The sequence below is a fragment of the Micromys minutus genome (genome assembly GCF_963924665.1).
Source record: "Micromys minutus genome assembly, chromosome: 1".
Classification (NCBI taxonomy): Eukaryota; Metazoa; Chordata; class Mammalia; order Rodentia; family Muridae; genus Micromys; species Micromys minutus.
This window is the reverse complement of record NC_137969.1, coordinates 82,697,754-82,707,516: the sequence shown is the minus strand read 5'-3', so window position 1 is coordinate 82,707,516 and position 9,763 is coordinate 82,697,754.

Genomic DNA, 9,763 nt, shown 5'->3' with positions numbered 1-9,763 from the left:
GAGTGACATTACAAGTGATGGTTTACATCTTAGCCTGATTTTACATGGGCAGCTCTCTTCCAAGCAGAGATACAAGGGCCCTTACACCTCCTATTCCATTCCTCTGACCTTGACTGACATTCATTTTTGGCTACTGCCTTCCTCAGAAGAACAAAGAAAATAACTCCATGAAGAGTCCATCATGTGGATCTGGGAGGGGCTATGAAATCAGTTTTACTGAATTTCTTTATTCAGAGCCCAAGCACATGGATTCATCTAATGTCAGAGGAGGCTGGCAAATAGAGATTTACTACATGCCAAAAAGAAACAGTGAGAATGTTTTATTGAAGATCTAATCAGCTTTGGTCACCATCATTCTCTTATTATCTTTCTCCCTAGTGAGAATAGAGTAGACTTTTTGTCCTGTGACTTGACCCTGGAGGCTAAGGAGTCAGAGGACTACAAGACAGGGCAGTATTAATTAGCAGACAATGTCTGAAAGTCCCAAAGTGATTAATCATCAGGACAATGTCATAATCAGACATGTAATGTCAAGACAATTTTTTCTTCTCTTGTATTTGGAGAAATTTACTCAGTCCCCTAGTCAACAGCCAGTACAGCTGCCATTCTGTCAACAGGGCACAATCTAGATTAATCCTACCCACATTATTTGCCACCAAGTTGTCACTTACGGTCCTACTCACAAGCTAAAACCCCAAGTATCCCGAATAAGAAGTATTATCTTCAGAGTTACGGAGACTCGAGTGTAAGGAACATTGAATCACAGGCAGCAAATTGATTGGAGCGGTGGCAATAGAAGCGGCTGCCATGCTCATTTGGCTTCTCATCGCTGTGACAGATACCTGAAAGAAACTTAAAAAGTGAGGGAAACTTTTTACTTTGGTTAACAGTTCCAGAATTTCAGTCCATAGTCCTTTGACACTATCTCTTTGGCAGGAGTGGCTGATGGACAGGATATTCTCTCTCTCTCTCTCTCTCTCTCTCTCTCTCTCTCTCTCTCTGTGTGTGTGTGTGTGTGTGTGTGTGTGTGTGTGTGTGTGTGAGAGAGAGAGAGAGAGAGAGAGAGAGAGGGGATATGAGAGGATCCAGGGTAAAATACATTCTTCAACCTTTTCCAATGACCTACTTTAGCCAGGCCCAAATACATTGATGAAGTTAGTGGCTTTATAATCTAGCTACCTCTCAATGATGCTACCAGTTGAGTAGCCTTCAATACATGAGCCTGTTGGGGAATACTTCACATCCAAACCATTTACTACCACCCCTGGCCTCCTAAATGCTTGTGTCCATTTCACAATCTAAAACTGCATTCAGGTCATGTGCTAATTAGCCTTTTGCAAATTGAAACAAGCTTGTTACCTGGGGAATTGTAAATCTCAACTGAGGAACTGCTTGCATCAAACTAGACTATAGGCATGTCTATGGGGGACATTTTCATGATTGCTAATTGATAGAGGAGGGTCTTGTCCATTGAGGGTGGTGCCATTCTTAGGCAAATGGGCCTGGGTTGAATGAATAAGAATGGTTGCTGAGCCAGGGGGAGAAAAATCAGTAAGCATCATTCCTCCATGGTCTGTTTCAGATCTTGACTTGAGTTTCTGCCTTGTCTTCTCTTGATGACTTTAACTTGTAAGCAATGTAAACCCTTTTCTCTCTAAGTTGCTTTTGGTCAGTGTTTTATTGCAGTAACAAAGAAGGAAACTAGAACAGTTCTTCTTAAGAGTTCCCATATTCCTAACAGTTCCAACCTTGTTCAAAATATCAAGTCCAGAGTCTTTTCTGAGAGTTAATTCAAACCCTAACTTGTAAGGTAAAATAGGAAGAGTTTTTTGAAAAGAGGAACTAGACCAAAACAAGACTAAACCTAGGTAAGCATTAAATCTGTAGTTTCATGTCTGCCATTTGATAAATATTGGAATTTCCAAAGGCTTGAGCAATCTCATCTCTAAAGCCTTGTTCATGGTGCCCACACATATTTTCTCTCCAGGACTGGCTCTGCTCATTGCTTATTATTATTATTATTATTATTATTATTATTATTATTATTATTATTATTATTACAGATATTTATCTTCCTGGTATCTCTAACCTCCCAGAGTCTCTGACACAGTATCCATTTTAGTCTTAGTTTCATAAATAACCTACTCAGGAGCTGCTAACAAAGAATCTGACTCTGTGTCATGTTAACTGATCTCCAAAGTCATCCATTAAAAATTGAATGTATGTCCCTTATAACTCTTGCATTCTCTGTACCTAGTAGCATGTAAATGATACTTGGGTTTGCTATTAGCTCATGTGGTAGCTGGACCCACTTTGACCATTGATCTAGTAACCTCTGAGCCTGGACAACTGGCCATGCTAAAATGAGTCCTGTGAGCACAGGTGGCCTTGATGTGCTATCTTCTCAGGGAAGGTCCTCAAATCAGTATACGCTTTTACATCCTGGAGTGATAATGGCAGTATCATCTGGCCAGTTTCTGAGATGCTCTCCAATCACATTCCCCACTGTGCTGTTGTTTTAAGGGAACATCTTATATACAAACCAAGGCAGACAATACGATCCATGTGATGGCCTCTGCATGCTTGACACAGACATCTCCTAGCTTCCTAGAAGATCAATTGTTTAAGATCCATACAAGCTTCCTTCTAGAAATGGCTGTCAGCCTCGGGGAACTGGCTTTTCTAAAGGCGTGGCTCTGTTTAGAGAGGCAGCCCTTGTCAATGACTGCCTGACTGGTGATGTGGAAGCAAAGTCCTCATCTCATTTGGGAATAACGCTAAAGGGCCACTCAGGCTCCATCACTGACTCTCCATCAAAGAATTTCTTGATGCAAAAAGTGGTTCCACCAAACCCATTATTAAAATGGAGTTTTGTATATGGTTCAATAACTGGCTATCCAGCACTGCAAACACCATTGTCACAATAAGTGCAGGAGAGCGGCCTCTGTGTTGTATCTGTGCACTTGTTAAATGCTAGGGCATTATTGTGCCATCATTAACATTTGCCAATGGTGGACTGAGGGGACTGTGCATAGCCATGGCCTGAAACACTGCTACTTGTGCCTGAAAGGCATAGGAGAAATGGTGATTATTAATTTGGAGTTTGGGGACTTTCTAAGGACCAGTGATTTGTAAATGATAAACAGCGATGGACTCAGATGATTAATTTACATTGCAGGGAGAAATGTGAACTTCAAAAGGCCTCTTAGCAGCATTTAAGAAAACTCTTATCTACTGTGGTCAAATATCAAAAGAATCCTTTGCTAGGCTCAGGACCCAGTCAGTAGAGTAGGGGAGGCTTTGGATAGGATTGAATACTTAGCCTCAGTAAGCCTCCTCTGACACGTAGTGGCACTAATAGAAAAAAAAAAAAAAAAAAAAGACACCAAGATTTGAAGTGAAGTTGCAGTTAAGAGCTTTGATTGTCTGGGCTTTCATGAGTCCCCTCATATCCTCTCTAAATTGTTAGAAGACAGTGGTCAGCCAGTGGCTAAAGAGGATGGGATGCAGAAGGCATATACTTTTCAAGCCAACTTTTGCCTGCTTTGGGATCTGTGTAGTCTTACTTTCTTAATAGTCAACAAGAAAGGTCACATTACAGGGCAACCAGTCTAGAGGTGTGCTGAGTCTGTTGTGGAATGAGCAGCTACATTCCCAAGAACCTGTAGGACAGAGATTGTTAGTAGCTGGTAGTATATGTATGAGATCAAATTGTGGAGTGATAGATCAGGACAGGGAAAAATATCTAGATTAGATAACTAGGAGTTATGTCACAGTAGTCTATTTGGACATTATTTTATACCAAATCCAGGACTCAGGAGATGCTATCAACAAGTCACTTGAAGGCATCTTAGATTCGCCAATATATAAACATGAAGATGCATCAGTATTGCCATGGAGGATGGTGATAGAGGAGATCAAAGGGCTCCAAAATTGAGCACATAAAATGTAGGACGGGAATCCCTACAGCTCACCATGCTCTAGAACAAAACCTGAGTAACAGACATCCAATGTCAAAGAATTGAGGAATACCCTGGAGTAAAGGACCAGCTCAGTGGTAGTTGTTCTCTATAGAACAGAGCTGATAACAGAGGGTGGTAATAGCAATTAGCCTGATTTGGGTATCCTTAAAATAAAAATATAGGTGACGGCACTTGGTGCTCAGAATCAACGGGATCATGATTATTGCAAGGAATCCCAGTAGTTACAGATATGAGAGAGCATGGAAACTCAAATAGCTTTTAAATAGGCCTGGTGGAGTGGCCTCGGACTTTCAGAGGCATCATTGGAGTTTGTTATTTCCAGAAAAGTATTAGATGAGCAGTCATAGAAAGTACTTTACAGTCAGCAGAAGCAAGAGATATCCAGTGTATGAGAAGTCTAAAAGAATCTCTCAAATTAAAGCCCATATAACATTGTAAGGTGTCCATAATTGAGTCAGTTCATAACTCCAGACACTGGAGGCAGAAGGAGACACTGATTTCAAATGAAAAGAAATTGTGCAGGTCTGAAGCAATTGTAGTCAGATGAAAATCTGCCAGTCCTTCAAAATGCATAGCCCTTGACCCAAGTGATGGCTTTTCTGAAGAGGAACACTAAGACTTCCAGAGGGCTGTTAGACATTTCAACAACACTGATATTAATGCTCCAATTGTGTAGTGGAACCAATCTACACAATTCCCTGTTAGAATAAGGGTATATAGGACTATCTAATATGTGTGAAGCTGGAATCTTAGTTCTGTCTCACAGTATGTTTCCTGTATTTATCCTATCAGATTGTAATTTACTGGCATAATTGAAGAGTAATTGGGATTTGGTGAAAATCTTCACATTTGTTTTTCACGCTGTAGGGTAATATAGCCTAGTAGAGATAGGATGGAAGTCACTGAATCTTTCTCCTTCTCCAGCTGTGATAGTAAATAAAAGTCATACCTGACTTATTTCTTTGACATCTAAGGAAATGCTGGTCACAAAGATGTAGAGTGTGCACCGGTGAGGCTCATTCAGACAGGATCCTATGCAAAGGGAATGCATCACAACTGAAGGAATCACTCCTCCATAAAACAGTGACCCTAACTGCAGCTATTGTGCCAGATGTGTTTTCAGTGAAGTGGATTAATAACAGGCTCCAGCACATGCTAATAAGTAAGCTGCCGAACAAATTCATTTTCATCTCTATCAGGGAGAAGGGGCAGAAGTAGGTGAACTTTAGAAGAGTATGCAATTATGTAAACTGGAGGAGAATATAAAACTTTTATGATAACAGTTCTCTCTGCTATCAGGTTGATGGAAAAGAGAGAGAGAGCCTGGCATTCCATAGCAAACCACATTGGCAGATGATATTGACGATACCATGCTGAGGACTGTGGTAATAAGTGGCAAATATTTCATGTCTTACTAAAACACACATGGTCTAGATGATGGATGTTGGATCTTAAGGGACTCGGCACACTAATGACTTTCTTCAGGAGTCCAAAGTTCTCCAGAGTTCCAGCACATCCCTTCCAACTTCGACTATACAAGATAGTATCTTGTGTCTCCCCATACTGATACCATAGCACCAAACAATGATTCTGTGCTAGACAATACTATTATGAACTATTTTCTAATTAACACAAAAAGCTGGAGGCTATGGCCAGGCTATGGTAAAGAGGTTATGTGAGCCACATTACCCAGGAGTACCAATAGTACCAAAGGCATCTGTATTTGTTATATTTCTCATTGTGGTAACAATATATCTGACAAAGTAAATTAAGGGAGGAAGAATTTATTTTGGTTCACAGTTTGAAGGTACTGTCCATCACAGCAGGAAAAGCTTGGCAGGACCATAAATAAGGTAGTAAGTTACATTGTGTCTGCCACCAGGAAGCAGAGAGGTGAATACTGGTGGTACTCCTCACTTGTCTTCATTGTGTATAGAGCTCCAGCCTATATAAAGGTACAATTGGAGTGTTTTCCAACCTCAGTCACACCTTTCTGGAAAAGCTGACAAAGATATGCCTAAAGATTCACATCTTAGGTGGTTCTAAATCCATCAAGCTTACAATCAACACTTCACAGCATCTACAGTAGGAAAAGATAATTGTTTTGTTTTGTGGTTACTATGATAAATGTCACAACCAGGAGCCACTTCAGAAGGAAAAGGTTTATTAGTCTTCTACTTTACACTCCATGTCAAGGGCAACCAAGACAACCAAGATAAGAACCTGTTGCTTGGAACTGAAATAAAGAACTCAATAGGTTTCTATTGACTCTCTTGCTTACTTAATTTTCATGGCTAATCCAGGACCACCAAAATCCTCAGCATTACACTCAGAGGTCTGGGGCCTCCTCTATCAGTTGGAAATAAAATGCTCTACAGACATTCCCATGGGCTAATTTGCTTGAGGTGATTTCTCAATTAAGGCTTCATTTTCTCAGGTGTGTGAAGTTGACAACGAAGATTAGGCATGACAATATACAGTTTATGGAAAATCCAACAAAAGAATTTCATGATAGAGCATTTGTCTTATGGAGAAAGCCCATGCTATTAACAGAGAATAATGATCTATCAACTCTTAATGTGCACTCCATAATTTGGTAGCTTTTACCCAACTCATCAAAAAAAAAAAAAAATGGGCAGCTCAGATTGGCAAATACAGAGCTTCTAGCTATGATGCCATAAGCAACTGAGAAATGCATAATTGGATGAGTTAGGTTAAAACTACCAAATATAAAGTACACCAATCCAAGGACTGGTATATCCAAGATTGGAGAGTTTGGACTAGAGAGCACAAGGAAGCTAAACAATCAGGTAACTCAGAACTGCGTGTCATCTGTCACTAATGTACTAACATTTCTGCCATAAGTTTAACCTATAGCTTAATGAGAAGAATATAAAGTCTAACTAACAGGAAAGTAAAATGACCAAGCTTTATTTATAGGGACACACTGATTGATAATAATAAGTAAAACTTTCTTCATGGTCAAAGGTCTTGTATGTGGTAGAATTGGAAATCCACTTTGTGTAGAAACAGTAGTGACCCAAGATAAAATATACATGAATTTATCATACTGGTTAATGCTCCCATTGTCATGTTAAGCGTCTAGAAGGAGAATGATTCAAAGACACAAGGAATTCTTGGAATGAGGCTTGTTATTAGAACTATGAAGTGCACAGGAAATGTGAAGATGTTTAAATTGTATGTTCTTAATGCTACCAAAGAGCATTATCCATAGAAAAAGCACTAAACTGCTGGGCAGAATGACTTGGCCAGCTGAAGAAAGCCAGTCCTTTTCACAGGCTACCTAGATACAGGAGTATGTAAAGCAAGTAGCCTCAAATGCAAGTATGGAAGTTGTGCATGGGCCTCATTTATTAAAACTGATTATAGCGCTGTTGCCCTATGGCGTGTTCTTTGGAAATAACTAATACAATTGAGGCTGTATAAGACATTTGAGCAAATATCATGGATTACTGATTATTCTCACAATCTTCTCTATGAATGCTTGGTTACTTTTTGGGGGTACACAGAGTTTTGGCAGTGATTTTTTTATGTGACAATCTGATCCCCTAGTAAATAATTTTCTCAGATACTTCTGGTAAAAGCCCAAGCATGAAGAACTTCTGCTTCACTCTGACACAAGGATAAGAGCATATTAGCTACAAGGGGGAATACTACAAAACAAAGAGGAGAGAAAAGCTATGGGTGGATGAATAGGATATCAACTATAAAAATAACAGCACATACACACGTAATGAACAAGAGATATCAACTTCAACGAGGATGCTGGACAGGATGCTGGACATCAGATCAGCATGCAAGAGTCAGTTGTAGTTCTACATAAAAACAAAATATCTGAACAACCTTAAATCTTTGTAGAAAATGATGAACAGAACTTACAATTTGTAATGAAGTGTAAGTGACCCAGAATATCCAAAACAGCTTGAAAAAGAAAGCAAAGTCAGGGTCTAAAAACTTCTATATTTCAGAATGTACAAGAGTGATGAGTATGTTACTGACATATGATAAATATGTAGATAGATCAATGAATTCGAATTTATCATGTAGATATTAAGCCATACGTTTATGCTCACATATACATTTATGCTTTTGACATTCAAGCCCAGATAATCCCATGGGAAACATTTAACAGATGGTACTAGAATAACTGTATATTTGCATACAATAATGAACTTGACTCCTAGCCCACACTATACATTGAAAGTATTCAGAAATAGATAATAAGCTTACAATAGATAGTAAAAGATTTTGAAATTCTTAGAAAAAAATATAAATATACATATTTTGACCACAGATCTACAACACATTTTAAGATCTAAAACCAAATAACCATTTTTTTGTTAGGTAGATGGATTCCATCAAAATCTAAAACATCTGTGCTCGAAATAGCAGCATTAAGAAATGAAAATCCAATCTTTTTAATGGGGGAAAACATTTGTTAATCATATATCTGATATGTGGCGTAAATAACAAGCTCTTAAAACCCATCAGATTAAAATGTACTTAATTGCCTTTTGAAGATGAGAAAAATGTTTGGGTCAGCGTGTCTTCAAAAAAGAAATGCAAATGGTCAATAAGCACATACACCCTCAGCATTATTAATCCTTAGGGAAATATAAGTAAAACCTAAAGTGAGATACCTCTTTACATCCACTGGGATAGCTATGAGGCAGATACAAGCCTAGGTTAGAAGGGATGAGCTGTTATAAAGTGAAAAGGTGCAGTTGTTTTGAAACATAGTCTGACAGTTCTTCAAATGATTATGCATAGAATTGCTATGATATCCAACGATCCCATTTAAAGTATATACTAAGAAGAATAAAAATTATGTGTTGACCTAGAAGCATGAACAAAATGTTCATGACAGAATTATTGGTTAATAAGCCAAAAGAGGAAATAATGTAAGTAAGTATAATCTGATGAATGAATAAACAAAAACTGCTGCAACTATTTAACACAATATTATTCAGTCTTATAAAGGAATGACATGCTAATGTGTGTTACAACAGAGATTGAAAATACTATACTAACTAAAAGAAATCAGGCACAAAAGGTCACATTTTGTATGATTCCATTTATATGAAAAATTCAGAATAGGTAATTCCATTTAGATAGAAAATGGATGAAAAGTTACTTACCTAGAATTATAATTGAGCAAGAATAGAGAATGGCTGCTTATATGTACTGGTTGATCTTGATTGTCAACCTGACTAGATTAAGAAGAAAATTGATTAGTAAGACCAACATATGGGTATGTCTACAGGGGCTTCTGAAGAGTATAAACTAAAGGGGGGAGACCTCACCTGAACTGTGAGGCAGGATACCTGTTTTGGTTAGCATTAACTGTCAACCCGACAAAACCTAGAATTATCTGGGAAGAAAATCTCAATTTAGGAATTATGTAAATGACACTAGTCTGTAGAATACATCTGTGGGGAGATTGTCATGACTTTTAGTTGATCCTGGAGGGTCAATTCCACTTTGGGCAGCGCCATTCCCTTGGCAGATAATCCTAAACTATGTAAGAAACACAACTAAGCATTTGCTGCCATCAAACTACCACTTCTGTAATTCTTCTTGCACTTCTTTAGTTGTGAACCTAGTTCCTCGCTCACAGGTAGTAACAAGTGGGCCTGCTATGAGTTCCTGCCTCAAGAGTTCCTGTCTTGATTTACCTTAAAGAGAGACTGGGACCTGGAATTTTAAGTCAAATAAACACTTTCTCTTTTAAGGTTGACTTAAGTTGGGATATTTGTCAT